Source organism: Salvelinus sp. IW2-2015, linkage group LG16 (assembly GCF_002910315.2).
Source record: "Salvelinus sp. IW2-2015 linkage group LG16, ASM291031v2, whole genome shotgun sequence".
Lineage (NCBI taxonomy): Eukaryota > Metazoa > Chordata > Actinopteri > Salmoniformes > Salmonidae > Salvelinus > Salvelinus sp. IW2-2015.
This window is the reverse complement of record NC_036856.1, coordinates 35710597-35729374: the sequence shown is the minus strand read 5'-3', so window position 1 is coordinate 35729374 and position 18778 is coordinate 35710597. Positions and strand designations below refer to the sequence as shown.

Here is an 18778-nt window from a genome sequence, read left to right as displayed (position 1 = left end):
ATTATTAGTAAGATTTCCCTCTTTGTCTAACAACTTGGTTTTTGTTAATACGAAGCATGTGAGCAAATAACATTTGATTTTTGATGTAGATTTTAGGGATGATGAGAAATCTTCATGATTCCCTTAAGGGAGTTATGAAATATGAAGACTGTTACGTTAACCTAAGACACATTAAAGGTTCATTATTTCACTATTTCCAACATTAACTTCCACTCTGCACAGGTGTGCCTACCGTCTTTCTTTCCCTTTTTAGTGCAATAAACTGTTTTGCCCTGAACTCACCAAAACCACGAGGAGTCTGCAAGTGTTGAAAGAGGTTGTATGAAACCAACAGGTCCCCTTAGAAAAGGTCTTTCAACCGTGCCCAGCTCGCTCTTAATTTTATGGTATATTCAGTTTGAGACTCACCATAACATTTTGTGCGTTAGATCCGTAAACACAGCGCAATTTCAATGGTTTTGACCTCCGGCGATGAATTAGAAAGACCATCTGCAAAGTGTTTATGGGGCCAGTTTGTTTGCCTAAAAAAAGTTTAAATTACAAACAATTTTTTCACAGAAGGGCTTTAAATGGAGACGTACAGTTAAGGTCAGGGAGGATTTGGAAGGGACTTTTCTTTACAGTACCTGCATTAGGTCTGCGATTCGGGAAAAACAACAAAATGGCAGCCCCCCACCTGTATTTTTGAGGGATGGGGCCAGCCTTGACTGCAAGGAACCATCCATGAATCCAAATTATAGTTTTCAAAACCATGTTCTTGAAGATGTAGTGTTTGAACTACACTTGTTTACAAACATTACAGAAAACAAGCTTATAGAACTTTGGGATTCTGGGGAACACAGTGCACTAACACATGAGACATTTACATTCCGTTATATTTCTTCAAGAATCAAACTGACTATATATAATTAATTTAAAGTCAAAATGTGATATACGGCAATCCATCGTCCCTCTTAAGGGAGAGATAGATAGAGAGTGGGAGAATATTGAGCTGAGCTAGTAGCATTACACTGAGCACGACACTAAATACACATAATCATCACCAAATAGCGGTACCTCCAGGAAATAGGTTTAACAAAGTCCTGTTCTAGAGTAGTGGAGGGGGCAAAGTTTTCTTTAATAAATTTAAGAGGCACTGGCAAGGTTCAATCGCGGGACACAAACTTCCTAATGCAGTCTTAAGACTGGTTGGTGGGATGACATTTTACAAATTGCCACTCGGATTTTTGATTGAAACTATTAGGCCTAGAACAGAGTGAGCATGCATAATTAAGGTTCTAAAATCAGACTTCTTTCTTGTGCTAACTAACATGTTCAGGTTGATAGGCATTAGTCTTGTGTTCTGAACTTGTTTCAATAATTAGTTTTACTGGGAAACCCGCCCCATCAACATGATAATTGTTCTGCTCTTGCCATTGGCCGCAGACAATCGATTGCTGTGCTAGGCTAGCAACAAGTCACGACCACAGAATACACCAAGGGCTTGGATTGGATTCAAAGTACATAGAGTCTCTAGAGAGTCTGTGCGAGACCCGAAGTGAAAACACTATCACTAATAGCATTTTTATGATGAGGTTTATATAGAGATTAATGAGTTTTTAACATTCGTCAGTACATCCCATAATTACCATATTGACTCTAGTTCACAATGGCATAGTGTCTGCATTTCTTACAATTCCCCTTGTAACAGTCTTATTTCCATCCCCAGAGTGGTTGATCGATCAGTGCACAGTGAGATAGAGTCATACAAGTTAGCAAGTCGTGTGGGAGGGGGGTATCAGGGTGACACCTATAGATGTAACAAATGCACTACGAAGTGAGCCGCTTCCATGACACACTGCCAGTGGACTAAGTCCATAATCAACTGGAGCAAAAGAAGCCACGAAGAACCCTGTTTTCGCCTACATTACAATTTAATGGTGTCTGTCTTTTAATGTTCCTGTCCCAGTTGTTGCTCTGGACGCCTCCTCCCAATGCAGGCAGGATATTTCCAGTCAACAGGGTACAGTCGTGGTTGGTCGGTTTGTAGCTTACCGGCGGCCGACTGCAGGCATCACTAGCTGCAGACCGCAACGCATGGGGCAGATGCACTCAGCCTGCTTGCATGCAGCAGGCGAAGCCTCCCGCCACTCACCCAACTCCGGTGCAATTCACGCGCATCTTCACACCCTTTTGCGAACACAAAACACAACATAAACATAACATGAAGGCTTAGCTCCAATACACCATCACCAATACTATCCAGTTCAAGCTTGAATACACAAAAGCCATGTCTTCTCCCTTGATGTCTACATTGCAGAGTAACGAGAGGGGAAAGGGGTTGCAATAAAGAGAGACAGCATTCTCCATTAGACTGCACAGGGATCCTTTGATAAACTTTCCTCCAATAGAAATCACAAGATATGATGGTACTCCTCTGCCCAGGGATTTGGTAGGGGAAAATGAGGGAGACGAGTAGCCTTTTGAGAGAAGTGATTCATGTTGGATAGACCTTGCAGTGTCCCATGCTCTTCTTCCCACTGCTCCTTCAGTCACCAATCCTAATGAAGCTCTGAGGCTGCTTGCCTTTGGTAGTGCTCCTGTCGTCTGGGAGGTCTGTGAAACTGCAAAGGTCCAGTATCAATGCCGTTGCACAGCCACCTGCTTGAGGAGGAGGTGGAGGTTTTCTCTATAATATCAGTTTTTCTGTCCCTTCCTCTGCAGTGGAGCTGCTTGCTGCTCGCTGGCTTGGGCTGCTATAGCTGCTGCGTTTTGATCTCTTATTGGCTCCTCTCTCCTCTCGCTCTTTCCCTCTCTCTCTCAATTCCAGTCACAAGGGAAAACTGAAAGAAACACAACTACACCTGGCCCTCCTCCCCTTCCCCTTCTATCTCCCAAACCATCCCCTATGCACCCAATCCCATCAAGCCAATCACAAGGCTTTCAACTCAGCCATCAAGCATTCATTGATGTGCGCGTTGGGCCCCAGTTTAGTCCAATGCAGATACTGTAACGGTGTGGGTCGGAGGTGTATTTAAAAAAAGTTCCTTCTGAGTGACAGACCAGCGACTGATTGATGAATTTATGCTATAGCACTACATGGCCTTACAAATAGTAATGTGGAGACACACTGCTTGTCGAACATCTCCTTCGCAAAATCATGGGCATTTTGGAGTTGGTCTCCCCTTTGCTGCTATAAGGACTTCCACTTCTCTGGGAAGCCTTTCCAATCTAGATTCAAAAACATGTCACACACCCCTCCAAACATGTCACACACCCCTCCAAACATGTCACACACCCCTCCAAACATGTCTCACACCCCTGAAAACATGTCACACCCCCTCCAAACATGTCACACACCCTTCCAAACATGTCACACACCCCTGAAAACATGTCACACACCCCTCCAAACATGTCACACACCCCTCCAAACATGACTAGTGTTCCAGAGAAGTGTTTAGACTCTCCTGCAGGGAACCATGCTAGCGCAGAGAGGGGAAATATGGAATATTCCAATATAACACCGGATCAACAATACAGATCCTCCCCAACTTCTAATTTGAAAAACTGATAGCCAGTTAAGATGTTGGTTTGTTATTATTCTTGGCTATTATGGGATTCCCCTCAATCTAATAGTTACGTTCTTCAGCAAATATGAGGGAAGGGAAATCTAGGATCCCTTAATGATAATGTAGGAGAGCTGATTCATCAACCACACACATTCAGGCACGCACGCACACGCACGCACGCACGCACGCACGCACGCACACACACACACACTTACACATACACACACTGCATAAAGGACATCCCACAGACTTCAGTTCAACATCAAGTTTTGATTTCCATTTGGTTGAGTTGTCAATTAACGTAAATTCAACGTGAAATCTACAAAACATTTCACCATGTCATTGGATTTAGGTTAAAACACCCCGAAATGCACTTATGTTGATGACTTCTTGCAAATCCAATCAGTCTCCCCACATTGATTCAACATCATGACATAGACTTTTTGGATTTAAATGATGTGGAAACAACCGTTTTTGCCCGGTGGGATGAGACCCAAATCCTACGGTAATATGAAATGGAACATTTCAGATTTGACTGTATTCCTCTATTCAGCCCTCAACCGGCTCTCTGTCTGGCCAGAGTCTGTTCCACTTGTTACCACATCACATGTGGTGCTTTCACAGTTGAGCTGCGTAAAATCTGAAGAAAATATTTTTATAGAATAAGCTCAAGTCGCTTTGTGATTTTATTATCATTATGTAAATACAGCTGGAGGGATCAGACACCAAGCTCAGTGAATACAGTGTGAGAGATCTGGATGACGTGATGCTCTGATGTCAGGTGGTAGCCTGTTTGAAGAGAGATCACTGCTGCAGAGTCCAAGAGGAAGCCTAACTAACATATCTCTCATATCTCTCACATCATCCAAATCCAAATGTGCTACAATTGCAGTATTCACCGTATTATCATTGTTTCTTCTTCCAGCACACATCAAATCCACTGAGAAAAAAAGGAATGCGCCTCTATTAACTTGTCCTTATCGTTTCCCTAATTTAATCAATCTGATTCCAGAAGTGTGTGTGTGCGTGCGTGCGTGTGTGTGTGCTTGCGTGTGTGTACTGTATGTGTGCGTATGCTTCTGTGTGCCTGCATACATGTTTGAGTGTGTGTGTGTTTACTGTGTGTGCGTGTGTGTGTGCTTGCGTGTGTGTACTGTATGTGTGCGTATGCTTCTGTGTGCTTGCATACACTGTTTTGAGTGTTGGTGTGTGTGACTGTGTGTGGGTGTGTGGGTGTGCTTCGTGTGTGTACTGTATGTGTGCGTATGCTTCTGTGTGCTTGCATACATGTTTGAGTGTGTCGTCGTGGTGTACTGTGTGTGCGTGTGTGTGTGTTGCCGTGATGTGTACTGTATGCTGTGCGTATTTTTGCTTCCTGTGTGCTTGCATACATGTTGAGTGTGTGTGTGTGTACTGTGTGCTAGGTGGGGGTTTGCGTGTGGTGTACTGTATGTGCGTATGCTGTGTGTTGCATACGTTTGAGTGTGTGTGTACTGGGGCCTGTGTGTGTGCTTGCGTGTGTGTAGTATGCTGCATCTTCTGGTGTGCTTTGCATTACATGTTTGAGTGTGTGCGCCATGTTTGTGTGTGCGTCATATATTCATGTCTGGGTCGTGCGCGTATGTGTACGTAGCTCCTGCTCCACAATGCCAACCCTGCAGTAACAACAGAACACAGAACCAGAGTCAGCTGTTTCTTTATTTCCTGACCGGACATTCTTTTCTGTTTCATCTCTGCAGACCCAGGACCAGCCACTGTGACCAGCTCTAACCAGGCCCTATTTTTAGGCTTCATTAAACAAATGGCTCTAATAAAACCAACCCTTTGTTTGCTGGGAACATTAGAATGCTAATCTCCAAATTACCCTGCAATTTCCCAGATATTCCTTGATTGTGTTAATGACGGGGTTCGGGTTGGGTTAGCTTGCGATGTGAGGAGGGAAAACAGGGCCTCTCATCTGTGTTTGATATTCCCCGGGACCAACTGAACGAACGGATAGTTCCTGAAACAGAACCCTCATAGTACCTAACTAGCCCCCTCTCCTCTTTCTTCCATCTATCTCCTTCTTCTCCTCCCTCCATGTCCACTTCATCTGCAGGGTCCTCACCTGGCTCCAATTCCTCTGTTAGGGCCTCACATGGATCCACTTCCTCTGTAGGGTCCTCACATGATCCACGTCCTCTGTAGGGTACTCCCTGGCTCCACGTCCTCTGTAAGGTCCTCACCTGACTCCACGTCCTCTGTCAAGCGGTCCTACCTGACTCCACTTCCTCTGCAAGGTCCTCACCTGACTCCACTCCTCTGTAGGTCCTCACCTGACTCCACGTCCTCTGTAAGGTCCTCACCTGACTCCACTTCTCTTGTAAGGTCCTCACTGACTCCACTTCCTCTGTAGGGTCCTCACTGCTCCATTCCTTATAGGTCCTCAACTGCTCACTCCTCTGTAAGGTCTCACCTGACTCCACTTCTCTGTGGGTCCTCACCTGGCTCCAATCCCTCTATAGGGTCCTCATCTGACTCCACTTCCTCTGTAAGGTCCTCACCTGCCCCGCTTCCTCTGTAAGGTCCTCAACTGGCTCCACTTCCTCTGTAGGGTCCTCACCTGGCTCCAATTCCTCTATAGGGTCCTCACCTGGCCCAATTCCTCTATAGGGTCCTCACCTGACTCCAATTCCTCTAGTAGGGTCCTCAACTGGCTCCAATCCCTCTATAGGGTCCTCATCTGACTCCTTCCTCTGTAAGGTCCTCACCTGCTCCGCTTCCTCTGTAAGGTCCTCAACTGGCTCCATTCTCCTTGTAGGGTCCTCACCTGGCTCCAATTCCTCTATAGGGTCCTCACCTGCTCCAATTCTCTTATAGGGTCCTCACTGACTCCAAATTCCTCTATAGGGTCCTCAACTGGCTCCCATTCCTCTATAAGGGTGCATCAAATGGCTTCACTTATTTGTAGGGTCTCACTGGCTCTCTACTTCCTCTGTAGGGCACTCACTAGCCACTTCCTGCTATAGGGTCCTCACAGGTCACTTCAATTTGTAGGGTCTCAACTGACTCCACGTCCTCTGTAGGGCCTCACCTGGCTCCATTCATCTGTAGGTCCTCCTGACTCACCTCCTCTGTAGGGTCCCTCACCTGGTCCACTTCCTCTGTAGGGTCTCACCTTGGCTCTCACTTCCTTCTGTAGGGTCCTCACCTGGCTCCACTTCCTCTGTAGGGTAGGCCTCCACTCCTCTGTGTCTCACTGTCCACTCCGTGGCGCTCACTGGTCACTTCCTCTGTAGGGTCCTCACCTGGCTGACCACTTCCTCGTCTAGGGTCCTCACCTGGCTCCACTTCCTCTGTAGGGTCCGCTCCACCCGTCGGCTCCTGGTCACTTCCTCTGTAGGTCTACCTCTCCACTCCTGTAGGGCTCCTCCCAATTCCTCTATGGTCCTCACCTTGGCTCCACCTCCTCGTTAGGGTCCGTCACCTGGCCCCACTTTCCTCTGTAGGGTCCTCACCTGCCATCCAGTGCTCACCTGCCTCCCTTCTCTGTAAGGGTCCTCACCTGGCTCACTTCCTCTGTAGGGTCCTCACCTGGCTTCCATTCTCTGTAGGGTCTCATGGCTCCATCTGGGCTGCTGCACTTCACTGGCTTCATTGTGTTAGGAAGAGCCAGTGGGGCCTCACGCTTCTTCTCTCCTCTCTCTATTCTCTTTTTCCCTCTCTTTTTCTCTCCTCTCTCCTCTCTCATTTCACACTCGCTCGATGTTTGTCTTACTATCATTACATCGTAAAAACTAGGCTACGTTATAGCTCATGAGGACTGTTTGTAGTTCATTAGATTGGGTCTCGGCACAGCAGGAACAATAAACCCTCCCTGAGTTCACGCTAGAAGTAAATAGAATCCCCTAGAGTTCACAGCCTTGAGTAATAGAACCCCCCTAGGTTCCACAGTCTAAGTAATAGAACCCCCTAGGTTCCACAGCCTAGAGTAAATAAACCCTCCCATAGCCTAGAGTTCACAGCCTAGAGGACATAGAACCCTCCCTAGAGTTCCACAGCCTAGAGAAATAGAACCTCCTAGAGTTCCACAAACCTAGAGGAACTGAACACCTCCCTTAGAGTTCCACAGCCTAGAGGAATAGAACCGCCCTAGAGATTTCACAGCCTAGAGGGAAATAGAACCCACCCCTAGAGTTCTCACACCTAGAGGAAATAGAACCCCTCCTAGCTAGAGTTCCACAGCCTAGAGGAAATAGACACCTCCTAAGTTCCCACAAACTAGAGCAACTTGAACACCCTCTCTAGAGTTCCACAGCCAACTGTCCAGCCAGTGTCATCATCAACATCCACCATCAAGTGAATCGATAGTGGTGCCAAAAACATTCACCAACACTAATTGTTTGTTCTGAATACCTCTGATTATAATACCAGGCATGCTGTTTACAGCCATTGTTACTGTAAGAGCAGAGCCTCATCAGCCCTTGACCTGTCTGGCTAGCCAGGACAGGTGCAGCTGGCCTACACCATGGCACGCCTCAGTTAACCAGGCTGATTCCTGACACTAGGCTGAGCTGCCCGCGACTTGTTATTTCCCCCCAACACGCCACGTGTTGAACCCGCACATTTATCACTCAATTACCCTCCCAGTCCGTTCCAACACAGATCTCACAGGTCCTCTAGTTACTGGCCTCACTCTCTTCTACGCCCCTCTCACTCGCCATGGCGCATTCCTTCTGCCATGGCCCTCACTGCCATGGCCCCTCTTACTGCCACGGCCCTCTCTCATGCCAGGCCCTCTCACTGCCAGGCCTCTCTTACGTCCACGGCCCTCTTACTGCCATGGCCCTCTTACTACCATGGTCCTCTCACTGCCATGGCCCTCTCACTGCCATGGCCCTCTTACTGCCACGGCCCTCTCACTGCCACGGCCCTCTCACTGCCACGGCCCTCTCACTGCCACGGCCCTCTTACTGCCATGGCCCTCTCACTGCCATGGCCCTCTTACTGCCATGGCCCTCTCACTGCCAGCCCTCACTGCCACGCCCACTGCACGGCCCTCACTGCCACGGCCCTCTTACTGCCACGGCCCTCTCACTGCCATGGCCCTCTTACTGCCATGGCCCTCTTACTGCCACGGCCCTCTCACTGCCATGGCCCTCTAACTGCCACGGCCCTCTAACTGCCACGGCCCTCTCACTGCCACGCCCCTCTTACTGCCACGGGCCTCTTACTGCCACGGCCCTCTCACTGCCACGGCCCTCTTACTGCCACGGCCCTCTCACTGCCATGGCCCTCTACTGCCATGGCCCTTACTGCCACGGCCCTCTCACTGCCATGCCCTCTCACTGCCACGGCCCTCTCCACTGCCCGCCCTCTTACTGCCATGGCCCTCTTACTGCCATGGCCCTCTCACTGCCATGGCCCTCTCACTGCCATGGCCCTCTCACTGCCACGCCCCTCTCACTGCCATGCCCCTCTCACTGCCACGGCCCTCTCACTGCCATGGCCCTCTTACTGCCACGGCCCTCTTACTGCCACACCCCTCTCACTGCCACGCCCCTCTCACTGTCACAACACTTTGGGTCAGTTTGAAAGGTTCCGGTGAGCAGGGGTGGGGGTGGCTCCAGTAAGGATACTTACAGTAGAGCCTAAGTCTGTGACAGAGAAGGCCCATGTCTGTCTGTCTGTCTCTGTCTCTTTGTCTGTCAGCACTCTGTCCATTCGTAATGTTAAACAAGCACAGCAACCTGCAGAGAGGCTGTGGGAGCCTGCCCCATTAAACACACTCACTCAGGCATGGCTGTGCATCGGAACTAGCTACTTCACAGAGAGACACAGAGAGAAGGAGAAAATGAGAGAGAGAGAAGAACTTGGACAGAAAGAATCAGAGAGATACAGGTTGTGAATTTGTTGACAGAGTCTCACKAGTCGGTCAGAGGGAGACTCATTATAATAGTTTCTACCCCTACACAGCTCCAGCCTCCAACTGTGTTGTGTGCAGAGATATTAGATTGGACAGATGTGAATAGTTCCTTCTGCCTGTCTCATCTCTGGTTATGAAACATAGGCTGCGTCACAAATGGCACCCTATTCCCTATACACAGTAGCGCACTACTTTTGAAAAGGGCTCTGGTCAAAAGTAGTGCACTATGTAGGGAAAATAGTGCCATTTAGGATGCAGCCAGAGAGGAGAGCTGCTGTGGTCAGGTATTAATAACTCCATGATGTTACCTGTCTGATACTACTGCCCTCTGGTCTTCAGTAATAACATCATCGTCATTATTATTATTACTCATGGATGAACTGTCATTACTAATTTTATATTTTCTTCTGAAATGTAAAACCCCACGTTTCTCCCTGTCAATGTGTATGTATTGATGGTGGCACAACCCAGAGTGATGTCTCCTCTGTCTCCTGTCTACAGGGTCTGATTTCCCCCACGACCCCAGAGTTGTGGCCCCCTCCACTTGGAACAGCTCAGGTGAGAGATAACATGTCTAACAGACAGCAAACACAATGATGTACACACAAACACACGATGATGTACACACAAACACACAATGATGTACACACAAACACAATGATGTACACACAAACACACAATGATGTACACACAAACACACAATGGTGTACACACAAACACACAATTATGTACACACAAACACACAATGGTGTACACACAAACACAAAATGAAGTACACACAAAAAATGACACACACACACACACACGTGGATGTACACAGACAGCACAGACAGACAGACAGACAGCAGACAGACAGACAGACAGACCAGACAGACAGGAAGACAGACAGACGAAGACAGACAGGACAGGCAGCAGGGCAGGCCAGCCAGGCAGGCGAAGGCAGCAGCAGACAGACAGACAGAAGACAGGACAGACAGACAAGACAGACAGACAGACAGACAGACAGACAGAGACAGACAGACAGGACAGACAGACAGACAAGACAGACAGACAGTTAAACAAACAAACAAAGATAAACCTTTTAGAAGGATACCGTTGTCCCAGATAGAGGTGAGGATGGGATAAAGAAGAGCCAGTGGGTGGACCTTGTTACTTTTGGATGACGATAGAGACCAACCAATGGGTGACTTGTACTTTGATGACGATAAGACCAACCAATGGGTGAGACTTGTTACTTTTGATGACGATAAGACCACCAATGGGTGGACTTGTTACTGTGATGACGATAAGACAAACCACTGGGTGGACTTGTTACTGTGATTGACGATATAAGACCAACCAAGGGCTGGATTATGTTACTGTGATGATGATAAAACCAACCAATAGGTGGACTTGTTTACTGTGATGACGATAAGACCAACCAATGGGTGGACTTGTTACTTTGATGACGATAAGACCAACCAATGGGTGGACTTGTTACGGCGATAGCTGTGATGCTGATTATTTGGCCAGTTATGTCAATGTTGTACTCCATGCACTCTGGCCCAGGACCAACAACACTGGGGTCCTGTGTTGTTTGTTTATGTCTATCAGCTGTTCCACTCCACTATTCCTTCATCACAGGCTAAGATTGTATTCATGCCACGGCAGAAGGAGTCCTGTACTGTTTGTATATCAGCATCCCTCCACTCCACTATTTTTAGCCTACAACACAGTGACTAGCTAGCTAACATATGTCTCTGTTATCTGATGGAAGGATGCTGAGTGGCCAGTGTTGTGTCTAGAGGCAGGGTTGGTTTTGATTCGTCGAGCACACAGCATTCAGGTCCTATGAAAGCGGCCGGGTCTCTCTGCATGCTCCACTGGAAGAATGTCATCATTGTGAAATAGATTCATATTGTGGCTGTCTGACATTAGTTTACAGCTACATAAACCTGAGTTTACATCCTGGGGTTTCCAATAGACTGAGTGTACCAAACAACATTAGGAACACCTGCTCTTTCCATGACATAGACTGACCAGGTGAATCCAGGTGAAAGCTATGATCCCTTATTGATGTCACCTGTTAAATCCAATCAAATCGCTGTAGATGAAGGGGAGGGGACAGGTTAAAGAAGGATTTTAAATCATTGAGATAATTGAGACATGGATTGTGTATGTGTGCCATTCAGAGGTTGAATTGGCAAGACAAAAGATTGAAGTGCCTTTGAACAGGGCATGGTKGTAGGTATCAGGGGCACCGGTTTGTGTCAAGAACTGCAACGCTGCTGGGTTTTTCACGCTCAACAGTTTCCTGTGTGTGTCAAGAATGGTCCACCACTCAAAAGACAACTTGACACAACTGTGGGAAACACTTTGGAGTCAACATGGACCAGCATCRCTGTGGAATGCTTTCGACACCTTGTAGAGTCCATGCCCCGACAAGGCTGTTCTGAGGGCAACTAAATATTAGGAAGGTGTTCTTAATGTTTTGTACACTCAGTGTAGATATTTATATATGTCACTGGGTTTTCCACACCTTGTAGTGAGGCGGAGTTGGCAGGCAATAGACTGTACAGTACAGTATGGCACTGGTGTGGTGAGGAAGACAGATACGCAACACTGAGTACCTGGATACAGCCATTAGCCGTGGTATATTGGCCATTTACCACGAACCCCAGAGGTGCCTTATTGCTATTATAAACTGGTTACCAACATAATTAGAGCAGTAAAAATACATGTTTTGTCATATTTGTGGTATACAGTCTGATATACCATGGCTGTCAGCCAATCAGCATTCAGGGCTCGAACCACCCAGTTTATAACATGGAATATTATAGTGAGTGTACAAAGAGATTGTAAACTTAGTGTGCTTCTAATGTGTTTGGCTGATCTGATTGTATAAGTTTCAATCATAGCTTACACACACACACACACACACACACACACACACACACACACACACACACACACCACACACACACACCACACACCACCACACACACACACACACACACACCACACACACACATCACACACAACCACACACAGACTCTTAGCAGCTCTTTTGCTTATAATATGGATTCAGAGCTTCACCTTTGCTACAGTGGAGAGCAGGGCCAGGCAGCTCAGCATCACTCCCATGTTATGTTAGCTGTGCTCCAGGTCAGGTTTCTAGTCTGTCTACTGCTGTGCGGGCCAGGCCAGCAGAATTTCTATGGCAGTATTAGACTGTATTAACCAATGACTCACTAACAGTAGCACACAGAGAGGTAGGATGCTGTTGAAGCAGGGGGATTTGGGTGGGTTTGACATGTGACGGTGTCTGTGTGAGTGTACGTGTGTGTGTGTGTGTGTGTGTGTGTGTGTGTGTGTGTGTGTTTTCCCCCCTCTCAGACACGGGTCCAAACAATGCCACAGTAATAAAGAGAGGGGTGATGATGGGAACAATTTAGCAATCTGGTGATATTAAAGAAACGTCATGAGCCAGGCTGGGTTTTGGTTTCAGAGGGATTGGGTTGCCAATCACTACAACACTCCACACAAGACAATTAGGGGAAGAATGGGCTTGTTGTACAAACATTGGCAGGTCATCGCTTTCCTCCTCTCTCCTCTTTTCCAGCTCTATTATCTATAATTAAGGCAGTCAGGGGAGTGTGCAGAGAGGCCCTTCCAAAAGTAATTTTCCCCTCAGCCTCTTCAGCCAATCAGAGTGTGGCATACTGGGATGTGACATTTTGCGACCTCTGTCATGGTCCCAAACATTTTGCCTCATGGGAAGGAGTGAGTTTACAGACAGACAGACAGACAGACAGACAGACAGACAGACAGACAGACAGACACACACACTCACACACAAACTGTCATCTCAGGAGTGTGTGCTTAGACAGCTCTCTATATGGTGCCTGACTGTGAGAGATCTTGACCTCTGAAGAGGATAGTCTGTGAGTGGTGGAGTGCTCATCCTATCAGACGTGTTCAGATATGAGTCACACGTCACTGGCAGACGAGGTACCACTTCACATAGCATAGCCCTGGCACATAGACACCGGACTAGCCACGGTTAGCCTAGCATCGCAGCCATGTAGTTATGGCTGGTCACAAGTAGTAGGGAAACTTAAATGCTAGAGCTATAGTATCATGTTATATTTATTTAGTCCGCTATGAGAGTTATGAATTGTTAAACTGTGTTGGGATCAAATTAATGCAGACTCTTTCTCTGCTGTACAGGTCAGGTCAGACAAACCGTCTGTTTGTGCAGTCAGTGACTTGTGTTTTTGTGATTTCCAACAGACTTCTCTCAGAATGCTACAGTAAATGGCTGGAGGTAGCCATACGGAGCACTGCAACTCTCAGAGGCAGTTAAAAACATGCATGGAGAAACAATCCAAACCCCTCTATCATAAACAGTTTGAAGTATTTGTTCACTGTTTTGTAAATAGATTATTTTGAGCTATAAAGCACATGTTGTCGTCATATTCTCCATCTCTCTCTCTCTCTCTCCATCCATCTCTTTCTCTCTCTCCCCATCTCTCTCTCTCTCTCTCCATCTCCCTCTCTCCGTCTCTCTCAATTCAATGGACTTTATTGGCATGGGAAACATATGTTAACATTGCCAAAGCAAGTGAGGTCTCTCTCTCTCTCCCCATCTCTCTCTCTCCCTCTCTCCCTCAATTCAATTCAAGGGGCTTTATTGGCATGGGACGGCGAAACATATGTTAACATTGTCAAACAAGTGAGGTCTCTCTCCTCTCTCTCTTCTCTCTCTCCTCTCTCTCTCTCTCTCTTCCTCTCTCTCTCTCTCTCTCTCTCTCTCTCTCTCTCTCTCTCTCTCCTCTCTTCTCCCAGGTAAGGTACAGAGAACACATTCTCATTTACAGCAACGACCTGGGGAATAGTGACAGGGAGAGGAGGTGATCAATGTGCCAATTGGAAGCTGGGTGTGATTAGGTGGCCATGATGGCTTGAGAGCCAGATTGGGAATTTAGGGCTAACACCCCTACTCTTACAATAAGTGCCATGGGTCTTTAGTAACCACAGAGAGTCAGGACACCCGTTAAAGTCCCACCCGAAAGACGGTACCCATCACAGGGCAATGTCCCCAATCATTTTTTAGACCAGAGGAAATGTGCCTCCTACTGGCCCTCCACTGACATTGGTCGTTTCTTTTATGCCTTTTTGAAACAGTTTTATGGGAATTCAAAATATAAACCAAAAGTATGTGGACACCCTGCTCGTTAACATCTCATTCCAAAATCATGGGTATTAATATGGAGTTGGTTCCCCTTTGCTGCTATAACAGCCTCCACTTTGCTGGGAAGGCTTCCCACTAGATGTTGGAACATTGCTGGGGGACTTTCTTCCATTCACCCACTAGAGCATTAGTGAGGTCGGCACTGATGTTGGGCGATTAGGCCTGGTTCACAGTCGGCATGCCAATTCATCCCAAAGGTTTTCGATGGGGTTGAGGTCAGGGCTCTGTGCAGGCCAGTTATGTTCTTCCACACCGATCTCAACAAACCTTTTCTACATAGTCCTCACTTTGTGTGGACAGTGAGGCTACATCTCAGTGACCGTATGGCAGACAGTGAAGCTATATCTCAGTGACCGTATGGCAGACAGTGAAGCTATATCTCATGACCGTATGGCAGACAGTGAAGCTATATCTCATGACCGTATGCAGACAGTGAAGCTATATCTCAGTGACCGTATGGCAGACAGTGATGCTACATCTCAGTGACCGTATGGCAGACAGTGAAGCTATATCTCAGTGACCATATGGCAGACAGTGAGGATACATCTCGGTGACCGTATGGCAGACAGTGAAGCTATATCTCAGTGACCGTATGGCAGACAGTGAAGCTATATCTCAGTGACCGTATGGCAGACAGTGGGGATACATCTCAGTGACCGTATGGCAGACAGTGAGGATACATCTCAGTGACCGTATGGCAGACAGTGAAGCTATATCTCAGTGACTATATGGCAGATAGTGAAGCTACAGTATATATCAGTGACCGTTTGCAGACAGTGAAGCTATATCTCAGTGACCGATATGCAGACAGTGAAGCTATATCTCAGTGACCCTATGGCAGACAGTGAAGCTATATCTCAGTGACCGTTGGCAGACAGTGAGGATATATCTCAGTGACCGTATGGCAGACAGTGAAGCTATATCTCAGTGACCGTATGGCAGACAGTGAAGCTATATCTCAGTGACTATATGGCAGATAGTAGAGCTACAGTATATATCAGTGACCGTATGGCAGACAGTGAAGCTATATCTCAGTGACCTTATGGCAGACAGTGAAGCTATATCTCAGTCACCGTATGGCAGACAGTGAGGATATATCTCAGTGACCGATGGCAGACAGTGAAGCTATATCTCAGTGACCCTATGGCAGACAGTGAAGCTATATCTCAGTGACCGTATGGCAGACAGTGAGGAATATCTCAGTGACCGTATGGCAGACAGTGAAGCTATATCTCAGTGACCGTATGGCAGACAGTGAAGCTATATCTCAGTCACCGTATGGCAGACAGTGAATTATCTCAGTGACCGTATGGCAGACATGAAGCTATATCTCAGTGACCGTATGCAGACAGTGAAGATATATCTCAGTGACCGTATGGCAGACAGTAAGCTATATCTCAGTGACCCTATGGCAGACAGTGAAGCTATATCCAGTCACCGTATGGCAGACAGTGAGGATATATCTCAGTGACCGTATGGCAGACAGTGAAGCTATATCTCAGTGACCGTATGGCAGACAGTGAAGATATATCTCAGTGACCGTATGGCAGACAGTGAGGATACATCTCAGTGACCGTATGGCAGACAGTGAAGCTATATCTCTGTGACCATATGGCAGACAGTGAGGATACATCTCAGTGACCATATGGCAGACAGTGAAGCTATATCTCAGTGACCATATGACATACAGTGAGGATACATCTCAGTGACCATATGGCAACAGTGAAGCTATATCTCAGTGACTATATGGCGACAGTAAGCTATATCTCAGTGACCATATGGCAGACAGTGAGGAACATCTCAGTGACCATATGGCAGACAGTGAGCTATATTCAGTGACCATATGCAGACAGTGAGGATACATCTCAGTGACCATATGGCAGACAGTGAGGCTATATCTCAGTGACCGTATGGCAGACAGTAGGATACATCTCAGTGACCATATGCAACAGTGAGGCTATATCTCAGTGACCGTATGGCAGACATTGAGGCTTTTTAGGGCAACTGAGCCTGTGTCCTGATTCTCCAAACTTCTCTCAAAGTGTGCACTTGCACACTCCCCATCATTGGTGTAAGCTTTAGCTGGAGGAGTTTCCACAATGTTAAATCCAAGATGGGGAGTGTGCAAGTGTACACTTTGAGAGAAGGGTGGATATGGAGACTTTCTCTCTTTTCATCAACTAGCTCATATGATCACACACTTTCTGTCCTCGGCTGATCATAGGTCTGTAGACACACTCTGGTCCATTCCACATGTGTGTGTTTCAGCCTGGCAGCTGAGGACCATGTGGCCAGTGGCCCCTATTGGCCTCCTCAGGCCCCTTGTTAAGTCAGAGATGATTCATAGCTCCATCCCCTCAACCCAATGCAGTTAGAAGTTAATAAGCAAGTTTTATGTCTCTCTACATACTGTATGTCATTACAACCCTCCTGATTATTACTTTCATACAACCTCCTGATTATTACTGTCAGTACAACCCTCCGATTATTACTGTCATTACAACCCTCCTGATTATTACTGTCATTACAACCCTCCTGATTATTACTGTCATTACAACCCTCCTGATTATTACTTTCATTACAACCCTCCTGATTATTACTCGTCATTACAACCCTCCTGATTATTACTGTCATTACAACCCTCCTGATTATTACTGTCATTACAAACACTCCTGATTATTACTGTTCATTACAACCCTCCTGATTATTACTGTCATTACAACCCTCCTGATTATTACTTTCATTACAACCCTCCTGATTATTACTGTCACAACCTACCGATTATTACTCCATTACAACCCTCTTATTACTGTCAGTAAGGCCCTCTTTTTTATAAACACTACTATCAGTCAAGGACGCCCTCCTGTTATAAACACTACTATCAGTCAGTACGGCCCTCCTGTTTATAAACACTACTATCATCAGTACGGCCCTCCTGTTTATAAACACTACTATCAGTCAGTACGGCCCTCCTGTTATAAAACACTACTATCGGTCAGTACGCCCTCCTGTTTATTAAACACTACTATCGGTCAGAACGGCCCTCCTGTTTATAAACACTACTATCGTCAGTACGGCCCTCCTGTTTATAAACACTACTATCGGTCAGTACGGCCCTCCTGTTATAAAACACTACTATCGGTCAGGACGGCCCCCTCATCTTTATAAACACTACTACGGTCAGTACGGCCCTCCTGTTTATAAACACTACTATCGGTCGTACGGCCCTCCTGTTTATAAACACTACTATCGGTCAGTACGCCCTCCTGTTTATAACACTACTATCGGTCAGTACGCCCTCCTGTTTATAAACACTACTATCGGTCAGTACGGCCCTCCTGTTTATAAACACTACTATCGGCATAGGCCTCCTGTTATAAACTACTATCGGTCAGTACGCCCTCCTGTTTATAAACACTACTATCGGTCACTACGCCCTCCTGTTATAAACACTACTATCGGTCACTACGGCCCTCCTGTTTTAACACATACTATCGCGTCAGTAAGGCCCTCCTGTTTATAAACACTACTATCGGTCAGTACGGCCCTCCTGTTTATAAACACTACTATCGGTCAGACGGCCCTCCTGTTTATAAACACTACTATCGGTCCAGTACGGCCCTCCTGTTATAAACACTACTATCGGCACTACGGCCCTCCTGTTTATAAACACTACTATCGGTCAGTAAGGCCCTCCTGTTTATAAACACTACTATCGTCAGTACGGCCCTCCTGGTTATAAACACTACTATCGGTCAGTACGGCCTCCTGTTTATAAACACTACTATCGGTCAGTACGGCCCTCCTGTTTATAAACACTACTATCGGTCAGTACGCCTCCTGTTTATAAACACTACTATCGGTCAGTACGGCCCTCTGTTTAAAACACTACTATCGTCAGTACGGCCCTCCTGTTTATAAACACTACTATCGGTCAGTACGGCCCTCCTGTTTATAAACACTACTATCGGTCACTACGGCCCTCCTGGTTATAAACACTACTATCGGTCAGTACGCCCTCCTGTTTATAAACACTACTATCGGTCAGTACGGCCCTCCTGTTTTAAAACACTTACTATCGTCAATCCTCGG

The 18778-nt window shown here is 46.7% G+C and overlaps 1 pseudogene; it reads left to right on the top strand.

Moving 5' to 3' along the window:
• Positions 1 to 18778, top strand: part of LOC111976125 (inactive tyrosine-protein kinase transmembrane receptor ROR1-like) — a 505588-nt pseudogene that overhangs the window by 405048 nt on the left and 81762 nt on the right.